Genomic DNA, 22,152 nt, shown 5'->3' with positions numbered 1-22,152 from the left:
GACAGGAGAACCCGGGCCGGAAGGTAGAGGGGACCCAGGGCCAGGCTCAAGAGAGCGGCCAGGGCCTGGTGGTAGAGGGAGACCAGGGCTGACAGGCACAGGGGGACCATGGCTGGCAGGCTCAGGGGGACAAGGGCCCGGAGGCAGAGGGGCACCAGGGCCAGGAGGCTGAAGGGTTTCCGGGCTAAGAGGCAGAGGGGTTCCTGGGTCGGGAGGAAGAGGGGGATCAGAGCCAATAAACAACGGGGACCAGGTTATGGAGGCAGGGGGTACCTGGGCCGGGAGACAGGGGGACCAGGGCCGGAGGTGGAGGGGTCCCAGGGCCTGAATGGAGAAACACCAAAGGGTCTGAGGGTAGAGAGAGACCAGGACCAGGAGGCACAGAGGGAGCAGGGCCGGAGGCAGATGAGGATCAGGGCCAGAAGGCAGAGGGGTACCTGGGCTGGGAGTTACCCCTCACATCCAAGCCGTCACCAAAACCTGCCGGTCTCAGCTCCGCAACATTGCCAAGATCCGCCCTTTTCCTCTCCATCCAAACCGCTACCCTGCTCGTTCAAGCTCTCATCCTATCCCGTCTGGACTTCCGTATCAGCCTCTTCTCCGATCTCCCATCCTCTTGTCTTTCCCGACTTCAATCCGTACTTCACGCCACTGCCCGGATTGTCTTTGTCCAGAAACGCTCTGGGCATGTTACTCCCCTCCTCAAAAATCTCCAGTGGCTACCAATCAACCTACGCAGCCCAGCCCGCACCCTCCACTCCTCTGTCGCTAATCTACTCACCGTGTCTCGTTCTTGCCTGTCCCGCCGTCGACACCCGGACCACGTCATCCCCCTGGCCTGGAATGCCCTCCCTCCCCACATCCGCCAAGATAGCTCTCTTCCTCCTTCCAAGGCCCTACTGAGAGCACACCTCCTCCAGGAGGCCTTCACAGACTGAGCCCCCTCCTTCCTCTCCCCCTGTCCCCCCACCATCCCCGCGTCTTACCTCCTTCCCTTTCCCACAGCACCTGTATATATGTATATATGTTTGTACGTATTCATTACTCTATTTATAATTTTACTTGTACATATCTATTCTATTTATTTTATTTTGTTAATATGTTTTGTTTGGTTCTTTGTCTTCCCCTTCTAGACTGTGAGCCCACTGTTGGGTAGGGACTGTCTCTGTGTTGTTGCTGACGTGTACTTCCCAAGCGCTTAGTACAGTGCTCTGCACACAGTAAGCGCTCAATAAATACGATTGATTGATTGATTGATTGATTGACACCAGTATATCCAGCGCCGAGGGGAAGTCTGACACGGGCTTGAGGTAAGTAATGGTTGCCGTAGAGACAAAGACGGTGACCATTACGAGGTAAGTCAAGCAAGTGGAGAAGGCCTTGAACTGGTCCAAAGCGGCCAGCGTCCTAAGCACGGCCCAGAAATGTGGACATATGAGACGATAATAAGAATGAAGCAGATGACGCCTAATGCTACCCGGCAGTGACGCTCACGTGGATGGAGACGTGGTCCTCGGAGCAAGTGATCTTCAGCAGGTAGGGGACGTCACAGAAAAACTGCTGGACCATGTTGGACCCACAGAAGGACAGGGAGACGATCGAAGCTGAAAGCAAGACTCCGAACAGACCCCCACTGAACCAGGACGCGGCGGCCATCTTCCCACAGACCCTCGAGCAATGACGACCTCGTAGCTCAGGGGGAGGCAGATGGCAGCGTAGCGGTCATAGGACGTGGCCGTGAGTACGAACAGCTCTGAGCTGGCAAACCAGACAACGGAGAAGACCTGGACGGCACAGCCCACTAGCGAGATCGTTCTCCTGATCTCCTAACCCCTCTCAAAACCCTTGCTCTCAAACTGTACCTCCAAGCCCATTCTTTCGCACCTTATAAAATCACTTGCCCCCTGCTTTCTTCCCTTCCTCACCTTGATCTTTAGCAATTTACATTCCAATCGTTCCTTCCCCACTGCTTTCAAACGGTACTCATTTATCCTCTTTCCTTTATCTACACCTGCTCCCTTGGAGAGCTCATTGACTACCAAGGCTTCAACTACCATCTCCATGCTGATGATTCCAAATCTACATCACCAACCCTGGCCTCTCTTCTTCTCTGAGGTCTTGTATTTTCTCCTATCTTCAGGACATGTCTACTTAGATATCCCACTGATGCCTCCAATTTAACACACCCAAAACGGAACTCCACATTGTCCCATCCAAACCCTGTTTTTCTCCTATCTTTCCCATCACTATAGGCAGCACTACTATTCTCTCAGTCTTCCAAGCCCATAACGTTTGTATTATCCTTGACTCATCTCTCTCATTAAACCCTCACATTGTGTCACCAAATCCATTGCTAAAATCTGCCCTTTCCTTTCCATCCTAACTGCTACCACACTAATTTAAGCACTCACCTTCTTCTACCTTGATTGCTGTATCTGCCTCCTTACTGACCACCCTACCTCCTGTTTCTCCACATTCCAGTCCACATTTCACTCAGCTGCCCAGATCATTTTTATGAGGTAACTGAAGCACAGAAACGTGAATTCACGTGCCAGTCACCCAGAGAGGAAGTGGTGGAACAAGGATTAAAACCCAGAGCCTCTGACTCCAAGGACTGTGTTCTTTTTTCCCTTGGGTCACACTTCTTCCTGGTGCCAAGGTGCCATGATCTAACTGGTAGTTGCTTTGACAAAAGATGTGTTCTTCTCTGCTCACTTCAGCTAACTCTTAATGAAGATTCCAGCTGAACCTCATGGAAGCGATCAATGGTATTTATTGAGTGCTTACTTTGTACAGAGCACTGTATTTAGCTCTTGGGAGAGTACAATATAACAGAGAAGTTTTGCACACAGTAAGTGCTCAATAACTATGATTGTTTGATTAAGTTCAAAGGCAGCATGGTCTAGTCGATATAGCATGGGTCTGGGAATCAGAAGGACCTGGGTTTTAGTCCTGGCTCCACCACTTGTCTGCTGTATGACCTTGGGATTAATGGCGATTACCACTGAGGCCCAAGTTGGAACAGGGACTGTGTTCAACCTGCTTAACTTGTAACTACCCCAGTTCTTAGTGAAGTGCCTCGCACATAGTAACCACTTCACAAATACCATTAAAGAAAAATAACAATGTTAATAGGCACATTTCCTACAAACAAGGCCCCGGGGGTACTTTGTTCAGAAACGTTACCCCAGAAGTCAGACCACATCTTCAGTCCAGTTGCTCAATCAATGAATCAATCAATTGTATTTACTGAGCACTCACTGTGTGCAGAGCACTCTACTATGTACATGGAGAGTACAATATGAAAGAGTTGGTAGACATGTCCCCTAACAAACAATGATCTTACAGTCTAAAGGAGAATTGAGTCACGTTTCCCTTCACCATTCATTGGAATGTCCTTTAGAGTGGTCAATATTATAAATGAGGAGGAGGATGACGGAGAGTATGGATTTATTTGCCTTGTCTTCTACAAGGAAATGGGAGAGATTCCTATTTTCATTTTTCGCAGTCGCAGTTCTCCTGTGAAACTCCCTCCCTGGACCCCTCTTGTCCTCGACCTACCATTCAGACTCACAGCGTCAGGCCAAAGCTTCAGTGTTCCTGTTGGCTCATATCTGTGTTTTTTCCATTCGAGCCTGGAAACGCATGGTGAAGAGGAAGAGGATTTCCAGACCTCTTGGTCCCCACTCACCTGAGCTCACCGAGGGCAAAAGGATCAATGGCTGCTTCTAACTTCCCTTTATTAGGAGCGGCCAGGGTTCCCTGGGGGAAGTGGCACCTTGGGGGATGAGACTGGTACCTCATTACTGGTGAATCACTGAAGAGCTTTGCAGTTGAGTTTCTCTGGAGGACCCCCAAGCCCTCTCCTGATGGCTCCGCTGGCAAAAGGAACAGTCACCAGAGTTTCAGTTCGCTTTCAGTTAAGCCCTGCTGTTGTTGCTTATTTTGTTTATATTCATTCACTCTAGGGGCTTACTGTGTTCCAGTCACTATTCTAAGTGCTGGGGTAGATATATGTTACTCAGGTTAGACACAGTCCCTGTGGGTCTGGGGGAAAGAGGATGCCCCTGTGAATTGAGAGACCCTCCCTGAACTAATAACGACAATGATAATAACTACGACATTTGTTAAACGTTTACTCTGTGCCAGACACCGAACTACGTACAGGGGAAGATACAAGCAAATCAGGGTGGACACAGTCCCCGTCTCAAAATGGGGCTCACAGTCTTAATCCCCATTTTACAGATGAGGTAACTGAGGCACAGAGAAGTGAAGTGACTTGCCCAAAGTCGCACAGCAGACAAGTGGTGGAGCTGTAATTAGAACCCATGTCCTGCTGACTCCCAGGCCCGGGCTGTGTCCACTAGGCAAATTCAAGCCCCAGCTCTGCCTGCTGTCACTGGGTCATCTCTGGGGGAGGTTTCTGACCAAAGAATCAGCGTTGTGTGAAGTGGGTGGACCTTGTAATAATCCCCCAAACGAGATGGCTAATGCAGATAGCAAAGATGTCTCTGGAAGCCTGGAGATCTGGTCCAAGCTTCTGCTGAGAACTTGGGCATGTCATTTAACTTCCTTGTGCCTCAGGTTGTTCCTCTGTCAAATGGGGATTAAGCACCTCTCCACCTGTTTTTATTTCAATGCTGTCATCCCCTCTAAACTGTAAGTTCATGGTGGGCAGGGAACATGTCTACCAACTTGATAATATTATTATATTGTATGCTTCCAGGCGTGAGTGAAGCCGAGTGGGTGGGGGGGGGGGGACACACCACCCCGGTCCCTCGTGCCAGCCCTGGCAACGCGGGACTGCCAGAACCGGACGTCTCAGCTCGGGGTCACTTGGGCTGAAGATGGCTGCTAGGGCCCAAACGGAGCCAGAGTAGGACTAGTCGTTGTAGTGGACTGTCCGTTCCATTTCACGTGAGAAGCAGCGTGGCTCAGTGGAAAGAGCCTGGGCTTGGGAGTCAGAGGTCATGGGTTCTAATCCCGGCTCCACCACGTCTGCTGTGTGGCCTTGGGCAAGTCACTTAACTTCTCTGAGCCTCGGGTACCTCATCTGTAAAATGGGGATGAATACTGTGAGCCCCTTGTGGGACAATCCGATCACCTTGTATCCCCCCCAGCAGTTAGAACAGTGCTTTGCACCTTGTAAGCGCTTAACAAATGCCATCATTATTATTAGTAGTAGTAGTACAGTAAGCATTAAATAAATAAGACTGATTTGTTTAAAAAGCAATATGGTCTGCTGGAAACAGCATGAGACTGGGAGTCAAAGAAGGTCATGGGTTCGAATCCCAGCTCCACCACTTGTCTGCTGTGTAACCTTGGGCAAGTCACTTCACTTCTCTATGCCTCTGCTACCTCATCTATAAAATGGGGATTGAGACTCTGAAACCCACTTGGGACAGGGACTCTGTCCAACCCTATTTGCTTGCATCTACTCCAGCTCTTAGTACAGTGTCTGTCACATAGTAAGCACCTAAGAAATACCATTATTATTATTATTATTAATGTTGTTATTATTATTATCCTGGGTTCTAATCCTGGCTCCTCCATTTGCCTGCTATGTGACCTTGATTAAGTCATTTCACTTGTCTGTGCCTTATGGAGAATGAGATCCCTTGAAGACCAGGCCAAAGCTTTCTTCACCTGCCTGCCACATCTCGCCGTGGTTTCTCTGTACCTTTTCATGGGTTAGTTTGTTCATCTGAAGCCGCCCTCATCCTCCCCATGTACACTGGAACTGCTGGTGTCCGTGTTCTACACAGTGCTGCCCCCTACCCTGAGTACCCTCATCTGCAGCCAGAGGAACAATAACATGAAGGCCGTCCTGGGGGAGATCTTCTCCAGCAACTTCATTTCCGGGATGAACCGACCTCCTTTCTCGCTGGGGTAAGAGGAGGATGGAGGGATCCCCTTGAGGGAAGCGGCATGGCGAAGTTAAGAGCCTGAGACTGGGAGGCTGAGGACCTGAGTTCTAATTCTGTCTCTGCCATTTGTCTGATATGTGATCTTGGGAAACTCACTTCACTTCTCTGTGCCTTAGTTCCTTCATCTGCAAATAGTGGATTCAGCACCTGTTCCCCCTCCTATTTAGACTGTGAATTCTATGAGGGACAACGACTGTGTCTAATCTGTTGATTTGTATCTACCCCAGTGCTTAGTAAAGAACGTAGTAAATTCTTAGCAAATACCACTACCATTATCGAAGGAGGAGTCTAGTCTCGCTGGTCTAAAGGACAGAGCCTTCCTATTGTTCTTCCTCCCTCAACATTTTTCCATTCTCCACTCCTTCTTGCCAAACCCAATGACTCCTACTCACTGTTACCCTGGTCTCCTCAAGTAAGCAACTCTATATATTTACTTGTATATATTTACTATTTTATTTATTTTGTTAATGATATGCATATTGCTATAATTCTGTTTATTCTGACGGTTTTGACACCTGTCTACATGTTTTGTTTTGTTGTCTGCTTCCCCCTTTTAGACTGTGAGCCCGTTGTTGGGTAGGGATTATCTCTATAGTTTGCCGACTTGTACTTCCCAAGCGCTTAGTCCAGTGCTCTGCACACAGTAAGCTCTCAATAAATGCGATTGAATGAATGAATAAATTCCTTCTCTTTTTTTTTTCTTCATGGTATTTGTTAAATGCTTACTATGTGCCAGGCACTGTATTAAACACTGGGGTCGATACAAGCTAATCAGGTGGGACACAATTCATGTCCCACCAGACCTCACAGCCATAATCTCCATTTCAAAGATGAGGTAACTGAGGCCCCGAGAAGTGATGTGACGTGCCCAAGGTCACACAGCAAACAAGTGGCGACGTTAAGATAAGCACCCAGGACTTCTGACTCCCAGGCTCGGGCTCTTTCCACTCGACCATGCTGCTACTCTAACTAAGCATTTACTATGTGTCAGGTGCTGTTCCTAGGGCTGGTGTAGTTACATGTTAATCAGGCTATGAACCCCTTGAGGGCCTGGGGTCCTTTCTAATTCTCACTGGTGTATTTTTTATGGTATTTGTTAAGTCCTTACTACGTGCCAGGCTACACACTGAGCACTGAGTATATACAAATTAACCAGGTGACCCACATGGGGTTCACAATCTTAGATCCCATTTCACAGATGAAGTAACTGAAACACAGAGAAGTGAAGTGACTTGTCCAAAGCCACACAGCTGACAGCTGGTGGAGTCAGAATTAGAACCCTAATCCTCTGACTCTCAGGCCTATGTTCTTCCCACTGGTCAAGACTGCTATTCTTTCCCAACACTTAGCAAACTGCTTGGCACATAGTAAATGCTTTAATAAATATTCAGATCACATAGCCATTAGCCAGTACTGATTGGACTCTGGACCAAACAGACACCTGTTTCCTCTGGAATCCCCTGACCAACAGCTTCCAGGACCCTCGGTATACTCCTTTTTTAATGGCAATTGTAAAGGGCTTTCTATGTGCCAGGTACTGTACTAAGTGCTAAGGCGTGGGGAGCGTGGGAAAGATAGGGAGTATGTGCACACAAACCGTACCCAACGGCTCAAAGCCAAACAGACTCAACAACAGGAGATAAAGGGACCAGGGCAAGAAAAACAACCTTGCACCTGCAAAGCTCGGAGGCAACCTCAAGGCCATATCCACAGCCAGCAATGGTTGGCAACGGGTGGCTGGGGGCCAGCCAGAGCAAACGCTTCGTGATGGACAGAGCTGTTGCTAGGCTAGTGGCTGGAGGGTGGCGAGTGAGTGTGCCTCATGGCCTGAGAAAATCCTGCCCCCAGGCAACGGGGGGTATAAGAGACGAACAAGACAAAGGGGGGGCACACGCACGCACGCACACGCACACGCACACACAGGTACTCTCTCTTCCTCCTTTCTCTCTCTCTCTCATTCTCTCTTTCTTTATTAACCATGTAATCGCTGATAGCAAATAAACGGCAACCAAGCTTTGGACCTCTGGCTGACTCTTCCTGGTGTGAACGCGCGGCCTGCGTCCGGAGACGTCCGAAGACCCGGAAAGGGTAAGAACCCGAGAGTTGCCCCCGGAACCCCGGGGAGCAACGCTAAGGTAGATAAAAGCTAATCAGGTTGAACACAATCCATGTTCACAATCCACAATTCTGGCTCTTCCCACTAGGACATGCTGTGTCTCAATAATAGAACTCCTCATGCTATGAGCTACTTTAATAAAGATTAAACAGTAGTTTAACGTCAATGTTAGAGACCATAGCACTAAGTTATATTTCGTATTCTTTTTCCATAGGTTTCGGGATAAATTCTAATTTAGAACATGTATTTATATGAGAAAATCAACTCCAAGTTAAATTAGGGTCCACTTGGATATTTTGATAATGCCATTTGCTAAATACTTACCATGTGTCCTAAGCCTTTATTCTATCACCCTCTAGATCGTAAGATCGTTTTGGGCAGGGAATGTGACTGTTTATTGTTTCACTGTACTCTCCCAAGTGCTTAGTACAGTGCTCTGCACACAGTAAGCAGCCAATAAAAATGACTGAATTAAATGCTAAGCACTGTTCTAAGCTTGGGGTAGATACAAGTTAATCAAGTTGGACATAGTCCCCGTCCCACGTGGGGCTCACAGCCTAAGTAGAAGGGAGAAAAGGACTGAAACCCACTTCACAGATAAGGAAACCCATTTTGCAGTTGAGGATTTTTGCTTCTCACTCAGTTCTCCACATTATTTAAGAAGACATTAATAGTCTGATCGCCTTATTCCCCACCTCCCAGTCCAACACCACAACTCTCCCCAGTGTCAAATCCCTCTCACTCAGAAATCCTCCCCTGATTATTTCACAGGACCCCAATCTCTCCAGCCCATGGCTTAATATAGATGGCATTCCTAATCTTAGCACTTATTCACTTATGCATATTTTCATATATTATTTAAAGATTTATTCAGCTATTTTTCATACTGATACAGTTTTGCTACTACTAATAATAATTGTGGTATTGGTTACTCAATCAATCAGTGGTATTTACTGAGCATCTACTTTGTGCAGAACACTGTACTAAGCATTTGGGACAGTACAATGTAACAGAGTAGGTAGACAGGTTCCCTGTCCACTGAAAGCTTTGTGCCAAGCTACTGTGGTAGATACAAGTTCATCAGGATAGACACAGTCCTTGCCCCACTTGGGATTCACAGTCTAGTAGGAGAGAGAAAAGGTATAGAATCTGCATTTTACAGATGAGGAAACTGAGGCTGAGAGAAGGTAAGTAACTTGTCGATGTTCACCCACCGGGCATTTGGCAGAGATGGGATTAAATTCCAGGTCCTCTGACTCCAAGGACCGTGCTCTTTCCACTAGGCATGCCACTTCTGCTTCATTCATTCAATCATTCATTCAATCGTATTCATTGAGTGCTCACTGTGTGCAGAGCACTGTAGTAAGTGCTTGGGAGATTATAATACAACAATGAACAGAAACTTTCCCTGACTACAACGATCTTACACTCTAGAAAGGGATACAGACATTCATATAAACAACTTAATTGCAGAGCACTATATTAAGCCAAGAGCCCCTGGCCTCTCCTTGCCATTAGTCTTTTTCATTTGACCGATCCATGGACAACTGAACCTTCTGCTCTGTGAATCATCCGATTATTTTATTGTTATTATTGCATGTTAATTGTTAATTGCTCTCTGTGATGTCATCGTCTGCTTGTTTAACTGTTGCTATTGCGTGTTAATTGCTAACTGCTCGCGTGCTGTCATTTACCTCGCTTATCTATGAGCTATCAATTCCCCTGCTCCCATCTGCCCTTCCCTATCCTCACCTTCCCCTTCCCCTCTCCCACCCAGCTCTTTCCCTCGTTTTCCCACACCCACACCCCTCATCTCCACCCCCTCTCCAGAACCGCTCTGTCGCAGCGCCAGCCCTCAACCCCTCTCTTCCAACCCCTACCTTCCCCTCCTACCCACCCCCACCCCATCCCAGTTCTCCTTCCTCATCGCCATACCTCATCGCCCCCTCCCCACCCGGGCCCCCGCCAACTCATTCCAATACAAACGATCCCCACCCCTCGCACCCTCCCCCCTCCCTCCCCTCCCTCCACAGCTGCTGCCAGGTGTGGCCAATGGAACCCACGCTCCATTATAGGTAAGCTCCCTTTCATCCTTGACCGGTTCCTATCGAGCTCTCTTCTCCTCCTCGCCCTTACCGAAACTTGGCTCACCCCGGATGACACGGTCTCTTCTGCTGCTCTCTCCAGATGAGGCCTCTTCTTTTCCCACTCCCCCAGACTCACCTGGAAAAGAGGAGGTGTCGGCTTCCTTCTCGCACCCCAGTGTCGCTTTCGCACTATCCATCCTCCCCCTTCCCTTTCCTTCCCTTCCTTTGAAGCCCATATTATTCGCCTCCACCACCCCCTCCAGATTCTTGTAGCCGTTATGTACCGTCTCCCTCGCCCCACCTCCAAATTTTTTAACCATTTTGAACCCTTTCTCACTTTCCTTCTCTCCTTTTCCATGCCCATTCTGATTCTCGGAGACTCCAACATCCCCGGTGACTCCTCTGCCGCCCGCCTTCTATCTCTCCTTGACTCTGCCAACCTCCTGCTTCACCCCACGTCTCCCACTCACCAACTTGGTCACACCCTCAACCTCATCATCTCCTGCCGCTGCACTATCTCCACCCTCACCAACTCTGAAATCCCTCTCTCTGATCATAACCTTCTCACCTGCCTCCTCTCTCACTCTCCTCCCCCCTATAAATCTATATAACTCCCCAACTGAGACCTCCACTTTCTCGACCACATTCATCTCTCTCAGCGCATCACACCCCACCTCGCCTCCTTACCATCTCTAAACCCCACCCCTGATGACCAGATTAGTACTCTCAACACCACCCTCTTCTCGCTCGCTCCACTTTCACTTCGCACTCTCACACCACTGCACCACAGCCTTGGATCACTCCCACTGTCTGACTCTTTCGCTCCTTTGCTCTAGCTGCTAAACGCTGCTGGAGAAAGTCTGAACATCAGGCCAACCTAGTTTACTTTGAATATATCCTTTCCAGTCCTAACTCTGCCCTCTCCTCTGCCATGCCCATCACCCCCGTCAGCTGTTTAGGACATTTAACTCCCTCCTCCATCCTTCACCCCCAACGATCTGGCCACCTACTTCACAAGTAAAATTAATATCATCAGGTCTGAGCTCCCCAAAGTCACCCCACCTCCTCTCCATCCCCCCGCTCTCAACACTCCCCTCTAGTTTCCCATCCTTCCCCATAGTATCTTCAGATGAGATATCCTCTCTCCTCTCAAGAGCCACCATACTCACCTGTGCATCGGACCCCATTCCCTCTCATTTTATGAACACTCTCGCCCCCCCCACTTCTTCCCTCCTTAACTTCCATCTTCAACCTCTCACACTCCACTGGTTCCTTCCCCTCTGCCTTCAAACATGTTCACGTCTCCCCATGCTAATACCACTCTTTTGACCTCACTGCCCCTTCTAGTTCCCTTCCTTTCCAAACTCCAGGAACGAGTCGCCTACACTAGCTACCTCGAATTCCTCAACTCCAACCCTCTCCTAGACTCCTCCAATCTGGATTCCGCCCGCTACACTCCACCGAAACTGCCCTCTCAAAGGTCACCAATAAACTCCTCCTTGCCAAATCCAATGGCTCCTAGTCTATCCTAATCCTCCTCGACCTCTCAGCCTCCTTCGACACTGTGAACCGTCTCCTTCTCTTCAACACGCTATCCAACCTTGACTTCACAGATTCCGTCCTCTCCTAGTCCTCCTCTTATCTCTCTGGTCGTTCATTCTCAGTCTCCATCGCGGGCTCCTCCTCCCCCTCCCATCACCTTACTGTAGGGGTTCCTCAAGCGTCAGTTCTTGGTCTCCTTCTGTTCTCCATCTATACTTGCTCCCTTGGTGAACTCATTTGCACCCACGGCTTTAACTATCATCTCTACGCTGATGACACCCAAATCCCAACCTCCACTCCCTGTTCTCTCTCCCTCCCTTCAGGCTCGTATCTCCTCCTGCCTTCAGGACATCTCCATCTGGGTTTCTTCCCGCCATCTAAAACTCAATAAGACTGAGCTCCTTATCTTCCCTCCCAAACTCTGTTCTCTCCCTTAGTTTCCTGTCACTGTAGACGGCACTACCTTCCTTCACATCTCACAATCCCGCAACCTTGGAGTCATCCTCGACTCTGCTCTTTCATTCATCCCACACACCCAATCCATCACCAAAATCTGCCGGTCTCACCTCCATAACATCGCCAAGATCCGCCCTTTCCTCTCCATCCAAACCGCTACCTTGCGGGTTCGGTCTCTCATTCTATCCTGACTAGATTACTGCATCAGCTTCCTCTCTGATCTCCCAACCTCCTGTCTCTCTCCGCTTCAATCTATACTTAACTCGCCTGCCCGGATTATTTTAGTACAGAAACGCTCTGGGCATGTCACTCCCCTCCTCAAAAATCTCCAGTGGTTGCCTATCAACATTCGAATAGAGCAAAAACTCCCCCCCCTCGGCTTCAAATCTCTCTCTCACCTCTCCCCCTCCCTTATCTCCCTCTCACCTCCCTTCTCCCCTTCTACAGCCCAGCCTGCACCCTTCTTTCCTCTGCCACTAACCTCCTCATTGTGCTTCATTCTCGCCTGTACTATCGTCGACCCCTGGCCCACGTTCTGCCTCTGGCCTGCAATGTCCTCCCTCCAGACATCCGCAAACCAACTCTCTTCTTCCCTTCAAATCCCTACTGAGAGCTCACCTCCTCCAGGAGGCCTTTCCAGACCGTGCCCCCCTTTTCCTCTCCTCCTCCTCCTCTCCTTCCCATCGCCCCCGTCCTACCCCCTTCCCCTCCCCAAAACACTTGTGCACATTTGTACATATTTATTACTCTATTTTGTTAATGATGTTTATATCTATATGATTCTATTTATTCCGATGGTATTGACACCTATCTACTTGTTTTGTTTTGTTGTCTGTCTCCCCATTCTAGACTGTGAGCCCTCTGTTGGGTAGGGACTGTCTCTATATGTTGCCGATTCGTACTTCCCAAGCGCTTAGTATAGTTCTCTGCACACAGTAAGTGCTCAGTAAATACGATTGAAAGAACAGTAAGCGCTTGGGAAATTATGATACAACAGAGTTGATAGACATGTTCCCTGTGAACAAGGAGGTTACAGGGAGAATAAACTAAAATGACCAAACGAAGATATGTATGAAAAGATCTTGGAAAATGGATTCCTGAGACCCCTTCACCTCTCGAGGGAAATGGTCCTTAGTCATATACACCTGTACGTGACCAAGCCTTATAATTTCTTTAATGATATTTGTTAATCATGTTGATATTGGTATTTGTTAAACACTTACTATTAGTCAAGCACTGCTTTAAGCGCTGGGGTGGATACAAGCTAAGCAGGTTGGACACAGTCCCTGTCCTACATGGGACTCACGGTCTTAATCCCCATTTTTAAATGAGGTAACCGATGCCCAGAGGAGTTAAGTGACTTGCCCAAGGTCACACGACAGACATGTGGTGGAGCTGGGATTAGAGCCCAGATGGTTCTGATTCCCAGGTCTGTGCTCTTTCCACTAGGCCACGCACTTACTATGTGTTAAGCACTGTTCTATGCACTGGAGTAGGAATAAGTCAATCAAGCTGGACATAGTCCCTGTCCCACGTGGGGCTCACAGTCGAAGCGAGCTCCTCCACCACTTGTCTGCTGCGTGCCTTTGGGCAAGTAACTTCACTTCACTGTGCCACAGTTACCTCATCTGTAAAATTGGGATTAAGGCTGTGAACCCCATGTTGGACATGGACAGTGTCCAAACTAATTACCTGGAATCTGCCCCATTGCTTAGTACAATGTCTGTCACATAGTAAGCACTAAACAGATACCACGGGACAAAAACAGTGAAAAACAAATGGCTCACTTGAGTTAAGACAGGAAAGGATCTTTTGGCATTAGGTGGGCTACAACACCCGTGGTGGCTGGTCCATCTATTGAGCAGCTCCAGTGAGGCCTGAACATTCAAAGGACTCTGGGTAAAAGGACTGACATTCCCTGCCCACGCATGATCCTACCTCATCCTGTCTCCAAAACCAACAGCCTACATAGCGTCCTTACCCCAGGGTATCTTTCTGCTGAGCTGGAATTTGGATGGAAGCCGGAAATCAAAATGGTGAACCCAAGTTGGCTACATCACCGGTTTCCCGTAGTAATGCAACTTCCCTGCAGCGGGCTTCAATTTCCCCATCTGTAGAACGAGCACAGCAGCTGCAGATCTGAGATGGGATATTAAGATCCTACCGCAATGGTGGAATGGAAGGCCAGAAGTCAGGAATACCCTCTCCCGATCACGCGGAGAGGCAGGATTGAGACCAAGTGTTCTTTACCGGCTTCTGCATCTCAGTAGTGAGGCCACACTAGGGTCGGAGGGGAACATTTAGGGCACATTAACTGAGGTCTTGGCGAAAAAGGCAAAAACAAAACTCTTATTAGACCCAGTAGACATTGAAAACGTCTCTCTTGGGTGGTGGTTTTGGGGATCAGAGAGGAGGGAGGTGCTGCTGACTTGTTGGCATTTTCTTTGGTCCCCAGAGATCCAGGAGGTGAGAGGCTCAATTAGACAGGGCAGGGAATCCAATCATAGAATTGCATTGCCTGAAGCAACCTCAAGGGGTCATTCCTTCCATCCCTCTTTGGTGACGTTTTATTGTGCTCAGGGCAGGAAAAATACTGCGATTCTGGCCTCTGAACTCAAATATGTTAGAACTTTCTCTTTTCTTGACTCCTCTCTTTCATTCAGCCCACCTATTCGACCATTACTAAATCCTGTCAGTCTCACATTCACAGCATCGCTGAAATCCACACTTTCCTCTCCACCCAAATGCTACCACCTTCATACAGTCACTCATCCTATTCCGCCTGGATTACTGCATCAGCCTCCTTCGTGACCTCCCAGCCTCCTGCCTCTCCCCACTCCAGTTCATACTTAACTCTGCTGCCTGGATCATTTTTCTATAAAAATTTTCAGTACATGTTTCTCCACTCGTCAAGAAACTCCAGGGTTGCCCATCTACCTTCGCATCAGACAAAAACTTCTCACCATGGCCTTTAAAGCACTCCATTACCTTTCCCCCTCCTACCTCACCTTGCTACTCTTCTACTACTACCCAGTCCACACACTTCGCTCCTCTAATGCCAACTTTCTCAATGTACCTCTATTTCATCTATCTCACCTCTGACCCCTTGCCCATGCCCTGCCTCTGGCCTGGAATGCACTCCCTCATCATCATCAATCATCAACAATCGTATTTCTTGAGCGCTTACAGTGTGCAGAGCACTGTACTAAGCGCTTGGGAAGTACAAGTTGGCAACATATAGAAACAGTCCCTACCCAAAAGTGGGCTCACAGTCTAAAGGGGGAGACAGAGAACAAAACCAAACAAACAAAATAAATTAAATATAATAGATATGTACAAGTAAAATAAATGAACAGAGTAATAAATATGTACCAACATATATACATATATACAGGTGCTGTGGGGAAGGGAAGGAGGTAAGATGGGGGATGGAGAGGGAGAAGAGGGGGAGAGGAAGGAAGGGGCTCAGTCTGGGAAGGCCTCCTGGAGTAGGTGAGCTCTCAGTAGGGACTTGAAAGGAGGAAGAGAGCTAGCTTGGCGGATGGGCAGAAGGAGGGCATTCCAGGCCCTGGGGATGACGTGGGCCGGGGGTCGATGGCGGGACAGGAGAGAACGAGGTACGGTGAGGAGAATAGCGGCAGAGGAGCTGAGGGTGCGGGGTGGGCTGTAGAAGGAGAGAAGGGAGGTGAGGTAGGAGGGGGCGAGGGGACTTACTTGGGGAACTCCTTACTGTGGGGGTTCCCCAAGGTTCAGTGCTTGGTCCCCTTCTGTTCTCGATCTACACGCACTCCATTGGCCCCCCTCATTCGACCCCCGGCCCACGTCATCCCCCGGGCCTGAAATGCCCTCCCTCTGCCCATCCGCCAGGCTAGCTCTCTTCCTCCCTTCCAGGCCTTACTGAGAGCTCACCTCCTCCAGGAGACCTTCCCAGACTGAGGCCCTTCCTTCCTCTCCCCCTCGTCCCCCCCTCCATCCCCCCATCTTACCTCCTTCCCTTCCCCACAGCACCTGTATATATGTATATATGTTTGTATATATTTATTACTCAATTTATTTATTTATTTATTTTACTTGTACATATCTATTCCATTTATTTTATTTTGTTAGTATGTTTGGTTTTGTTCTGTCTCCCCCTTTTAGACTGTGAGCCCACTGTTGGGTAGGGACTGTCTCTATATGTTGCCAACTGGTACTTCCCAAGCGCTTAGTACAGTGCTCTGCACACAGTAAGCGCTCAATAAATACGATCGATTGATTGACTGATTGATTGATGGAGAGCCTTGAAGCCCAGGGTGAGGAGTTTCTTCCTGATTCGCAGATTGATTGGTAGCCACTGGAGATTTTTGAGGAGAGGAAATCAAATCTAATTACTCAAATCTAATTACTCTCCCCCCTTTCAAAGCCTTATTGAAGGCACATCTCTTCCAGGAGGCCTTCCCTGATTAAGCCCTCCTTCCCTTTTTTCACACTTCCTTCTTCGTTGCCCCGAAATTGCTCCTTTTGTTCTGCCCCTCTCCAAGGCCCTCAGCACTTATGTACATATCAGTAATTTATTTGCTTGTATTAATGTCTGTCTCCCCCAGCTCTAGACGGTAAACACTTTGTGGGTACGGAATGTGCCTATTTATTGTTGTATTGTGCTCTCCCAATCGCTTAGTACAGTGCTCTGAGCACAGTAAGCGCTCAATAAATACTATTGAATCAATCAATATGCGTTAAGTGCTTACTATGTGCCAAGCACTGAATTAAGCGCTGGGGTAGATACAAGAAAAGCATCTCCCACATGGGACTCACAATCTAAGTAGGAAGGAGAATAAATATTGAACATTCATTTGCAAATGAGCGAACTGAAGCCGAGAGAATTTAAGTGACTTGCCTAAGGTCACACAGCAGGCAGGCATATGGTATAAATGGAATTAGAACTCAAGTCTCTGACTCCTAGGGCAGGGTTCTTTCCACTGGACCATGCTGCTTCTCTCGAGATCATCAACTCAGTTCTCCCCTCTACTGTTCAGGAAGGAAGAGTTGGTTCTCCTGCTGCCATTGGTGGGAGAAGACACTCTCTTCTTCTGCAGAACCCCTCATTTTTTAACCTCCACTTCCATTTTGGCATAAGTGGGCTTTAGGTTTAGCTAGCTTGGAGCTCCCTCCCCTTCACATGCACCAGACAGCCAATCTCTCCACCTTATTAAAAGTGTATCTTCTCAAAAAGGCCTCCCCCAAATAAATCCTCCTTTCTCTGGCTCTTTCTTCTGAGACACCTAAGCACCTGGATCTGTGATATTTGAGCATTTATTATCTGCCCCACTCCCAATCCCACAACACTTCTGTGCATATATTTAAATTATGTAAGTTATTTGTTTATATTAATTTCTGTCTCTCTAGCTAGATTGTAAGCTTGTTGTGGACCGGGAACATATCTACCGACTATGTTACGTTCTACTCTCCCGAGTATTTGGTACAGTGTAAGCACTCAATAAATACCATTGATGATGAGGTAGACAGGGGGTGTAAGTGCTCTGGATGTGAAGGAAATGGAGGTGACAATCAGGGTAATAAAAACAATAATTCATTCACTAATTCAATCGTATTTATTGAGAGTTTACTGTGTACAGAACACTGTACTAAGCGCTTGGAAAATACAATTCAACAACACATAGAGACAATCCCTGCCCACAACGGGCTCACAGTCTAAAAGGGGGGAGAGATCAATCATAATAGTGGCATTTGTTTAGCACTTCTTATGTACCAATCACTGAACTAAGCGCTGGGGTAGATACAAGTTGATGAGGTCCCATATGGAACTCACAGTCTAAGTAGGAGGGAGAACAGGGATTGAATTTGGCAGATGCGGTAACTGAGGGATAGAGAGGTTAAGCAACTTGGCTTGGGTGGGCCCCTCCCTGCTCCCATCTTATAAATGGAGAAACGGAGGAGGAGAAAGGGGCGGTAATAGGAACTCTACTACAGCTGAGCCGCTGGGGTGTTCATTTGGGAACCGGCGGGAAGGGAGAAGCAGCTTAATGGTTGGAGGAGTTGCAGGGGGGGTGGTCGCTTGATGGAGGTCCTCAACTCTCATCCAATCAATGGTATTTATTGAGTGCTTACAATGTGCAGAGCACTATTCTAAGCACTGGGGTTTTCTCAGGTTGAACCCCGTCCCTATCCCACATGGGGTTTCCCGTTTAAGTTGGAGATTGATCGATTGATCGGTTGATTGACTGCATGAATGCAAGGAATCATAATCAAGCAGAAAACCCCGACCTCTGGATTTAAGGCACTCATTTAGCTTTTTCCTCTCCCCTTAAACTCTGTCCCCTCCCACAATACCCTAGCCCACACACTGCATTCCTCTCATGCCACCCTGCCACATTCTTATCTTTCTCACCATCAATCTCTTGCTTTCTCCCTCCCTGGAACACCCTCCACCTTCATATCCGGCAGACCATCACTCTCTGCGTTAAGATATTTATAGAATCACGTCTATTTCAAGAGATATTCCCAGATTATTCTTTAATCTTCCCACCGTATTTCCTCCCCAGTGACCATGGTTACTCTCACACACCACATTGCACTTATGGACACATCTTTATCCTCTAGGGCTTCCTCTTAGTTTTAATTATTTTAATGTCTATCACATTAGATTGTAAGCTCCTTGAAGGAAGAGATTAAAGTCTTCTAACTCTATTGTACTCTCACAAGCATTTAGGACAGTGATCTGTACAGAGTATGTGTCTGGTAAATATCATCCATTGGATGATTGCTGTGGCTATGTCAGTTCCAAGCAATTCTGTGAGGTACACTCTCCTAATTCTCCTCACAACGGATAGTGTTGGGCACAGAGAAGGAGGGATGGAGGGGGGGAGAGAGAGAGATATGGAAAGAGAGAGAGAGAGAGAGAGAGAGAGAGAGAGAGAGAGATGGAGATACAGAGATTTCACGCTTCTTGTTGACAGAGATTGCATCTGCCAACTCTATTGTATTGAGATTAATTATGGTATTTGTTAAATGCTTACTATATACCAAGCACTGGACTCAGCTCTAGGGCAGTTATGAATTAATCAGGTTGGACCCAGTCCGCGTCCTAAGTAGTACTTTCCTAAAAACTAAGTACAGTGCTCTACACACAGTAGATGCTCAATAAACACCATCGACTGACTGATTGATAGAGACAGAGAGAAAGAGAGAGAGAGAGAGATACTGTAGATTGTAATCCACTTGTGGGCAGAGATCTTATCTATTGTAATTAATCACTTAATTAGTTGTCTTGTCTCTCATAATTGTCTCACGACTGTCTCCCGTGCTGCTGCTGCCCAGCACAGGTTAGGTTTTACTTGTAGTAGATTGCCTTCCACTCGCTAGCCACTGCCCAAGCTAGGAATGAAATGGGTAGGCCTCTGCTTGACTCTCCCTCCCGTATCTGAGACTGGTTGAGTACAGGAAACTCTTCAGGTGCGACCCTGAGAGGGGTCTCAATTAATTACCCTATTGTTATTAATTATGGTACTTCAAAAGCTTTAACTATATCCCAAGCACTGTACTAGGCGCTGGGATAGATACAAGAAAATCAGATAATAAGAGTCTCACAGTCTATGTAGGATGGAGAACAAGTATTGAATTCCCGCTTTGTTGATGAAGGAACTGAGCAACAGAGAAGTTAAGTGACTTGCCCAAGGTCACACAGAAAGTATGTGACAGAGCCAGAATGAGAACCCAGGTCTCTGACTCCCAGGCCTGTGCCCTCTCCACTAAATCATGCTGCTTCTCAAGCAAAGAGAACCCAAAATGAGGGGGCCCATGAAAGAGCTTAAAGAGGATTTGGTGGGATGTAAAGTAAGACCACGGATAAGGAATTGGAGCAGGAGAGACCACCCATGGAGGTCTTTAAGGAAGTGGCAGGCTCTGCTTCACTGGAGAAGTAGACACCTTCCTGCCCACAGAGAGATTAGTGGCTGAATTTCTCCTTTCCTCATTAGAACACCTGAATTGTACCTACTCTTTCGAAATGGCAGAAAAGAAATGGCCAATCACACAGTAGTGACAGAATTCCTTCTCCTGGATTTCTTGGAGGTTGTTGCCAACTTGTCCTTCCCAAGCGCTTAGTACAGTGCTCTGCACACAGTAAGCGCTCAATAAATACGATTGATTGATTGATTGATTGATTGGAGGTCCAAGGGCTGCAGGGAAAGTCCCGTGGATTTACCAGAGTTTCAGGAAGGAGGTTTGAAGTTGGGGAGCCCTGTGGTCTGGTGCAAATGAAGGTACTGGGAATTCCATGCAGAGGAAAGGTGATGAGGTACAAGTCTGAGTCGGGGGAGCTGGAAACGACGCACAGTGAGAGGGTGCACTTGGGAGGAATGGAGAATGAAGATAGGAATTCAGTAGGGGAAAATAATGCATATCAATCGATAGATCAAATTTATGTGAATTTCGCTTACGATGTAAAGACCTTGGTAGTAACCAATCGATCAATCAATTCTATTTATTGAGCGGTTACTGTGTGCATAGCACTGTACTAAGCACTTGGGAAATACAAGTTGGCAACATATAGAGACGGTCCCTACCCAACAGTGGGCTCACAGTCTAGAAGGGGGAGACAGAGAACAAAACAAAACATATTAACAAAATAAAATAAATAGAATAGATGTGTACAAGTAAAATAAATAAATAAAGTAATAAATACGTACGAACATATATACATATATACAGGTGATGTGGGGAAGGGAAGGAGGTAAGGCGGAGGGGGGAAGCGCTTGGGAGAGTACCATTTAACAATATAACAGGGTTGGTATCCACATTCCCTGCCCATGATGAGCTTACAGTCTAGAGGGAACTGTCTAAGTTGGATTGCTGCAGTTTTCAGATGGCCCCAAGCCCTGGCATAGGATGAAGTTCCAAACCTCAGAGCTTAACCAGAACGCTATTATTAATCACAGAAAGGGAATGATGATTAATCTGTTGATGTTGTCATAGGAAGGAGTCCCAGAGTGGGACCCACGTGGGACTGCACAGTCATTTAGGATTGTGGAGGCCGGGACCACAGGGAGTCCACGATCCCGGCCTTCCGAGATTCCCGGACAGTCAGCTGTCTCAGCATAGTCCCGGGCCCGTCCTCCCACGGAGAATCCCCCAGGAAATAACCGGGCTCTGTTCTGACGGGACGGCGCAGCTGAGAGGTGTAGCGAGGATCCTGACAGCTCTCACCTCTCAGTCAGACATTCCTGTCACTGCCACCAGCGTCCTGGACCGATGAGATAGAGTGAACCTCTCTCTCAGCAGAGTTCTGTGCTCTCCAGCCCAGGACAGGCCCAGTGACTCTGGAGAGGAGCAGGGGAAAGGTTATTTATATTTCCCCTTTCCCCTTTCCTCTCCATCCAAACCGCTACCCTGCTCGTTCAATCTCTCATCCTATCCCGACTGGATTACTGCATCAGCTTCCTCTCCTATCACCCATCCTCCTGTCTCTCCCCACTTCAGTCCATACTTCACGCCGCTGCCCGGATAGTCTTTGTGCAGAAACTCTCTGGGCATGTTTCTCCCCTCCTCAAAAATCTCCAGTGGCTACAAATCAACCTATGAATCAGGCAAAAACTCCCCACCCTTGGCTTCAAGGCTCTCCATCACCTCGCCCCCTGCTACCTCACCTCACTTCCCTCCTTCTACAGTCCAGCCCGCCCCCTCCACTCCTCTGCCGCTAATCTCCTCACTATACCTCGTTCTCGCCTGTCCAGCCGTCGACCCCCGGCCCACGTCATCCCGCTGGCCTGGAATGCCCTCCCTCCGCACAACCGCCAAGCTAGCTCTCTTCCTCCTTTCAAAGCCTTACTGAGAGCTCACCTCCTCCAGGAGGCCTTCCCAGACAGAGCCCCCTCCTTCCTCTCCCCTTCCTCCCCCACCCCACCCCCCCCCGCTTACCTCCTTCCCCTCCCCACAGCACCTGTATATATGTATATATGTTTGTACATATTTATTACTCTATTTACTTATTCATTTTACTTGTACATATTTATTCTATTTATTTTAT

At 47.9% G+C, this 22,152-nt stretch overlaps 1 non-coding gene across 1 annotated transcript; it reads right to left on the bottom strand.

Annotated features, from left to right (window-relative positions):
* Positions 1 to 19,460: 19,460 nt before the first annotated feature.
* LOC119924303 lies at positions 19,461 to 19,598 on the bottom strand. The gene has a single exon (XR_005449099.1). It is a non-coding gene; the product is annotated as a small nucleolar RNA SNORA7 (small nucleolar RNA).
* Positions 19,599 to 22,152: the final 2,554 nt, after the last annotated feature.

The sequence above is a fragment of the Tachyglossus aculeatus genome, unplaced genomic scaffold (assembly GCF_015852505.1).
Source record: "Tachyglossus aculeatus isolate mTacAcu1 unplaced genomic scaffold, mTacAcu1.pri scaffold_92_arrow_ctg1, whole genome shotgun sequence".
Lineage (NCBI taxonomy): Eukaryota > Metazoa > Chordata > Mammalia > Monotremata > Tachyglossidae > Tachyglossus > Tachyglossus aculeatus.
The sequence above is the reverse complement of the archived record's forward strand: the minus strand, read 5'-3'. Positions and strand labels throughout refer to the sequence as shown.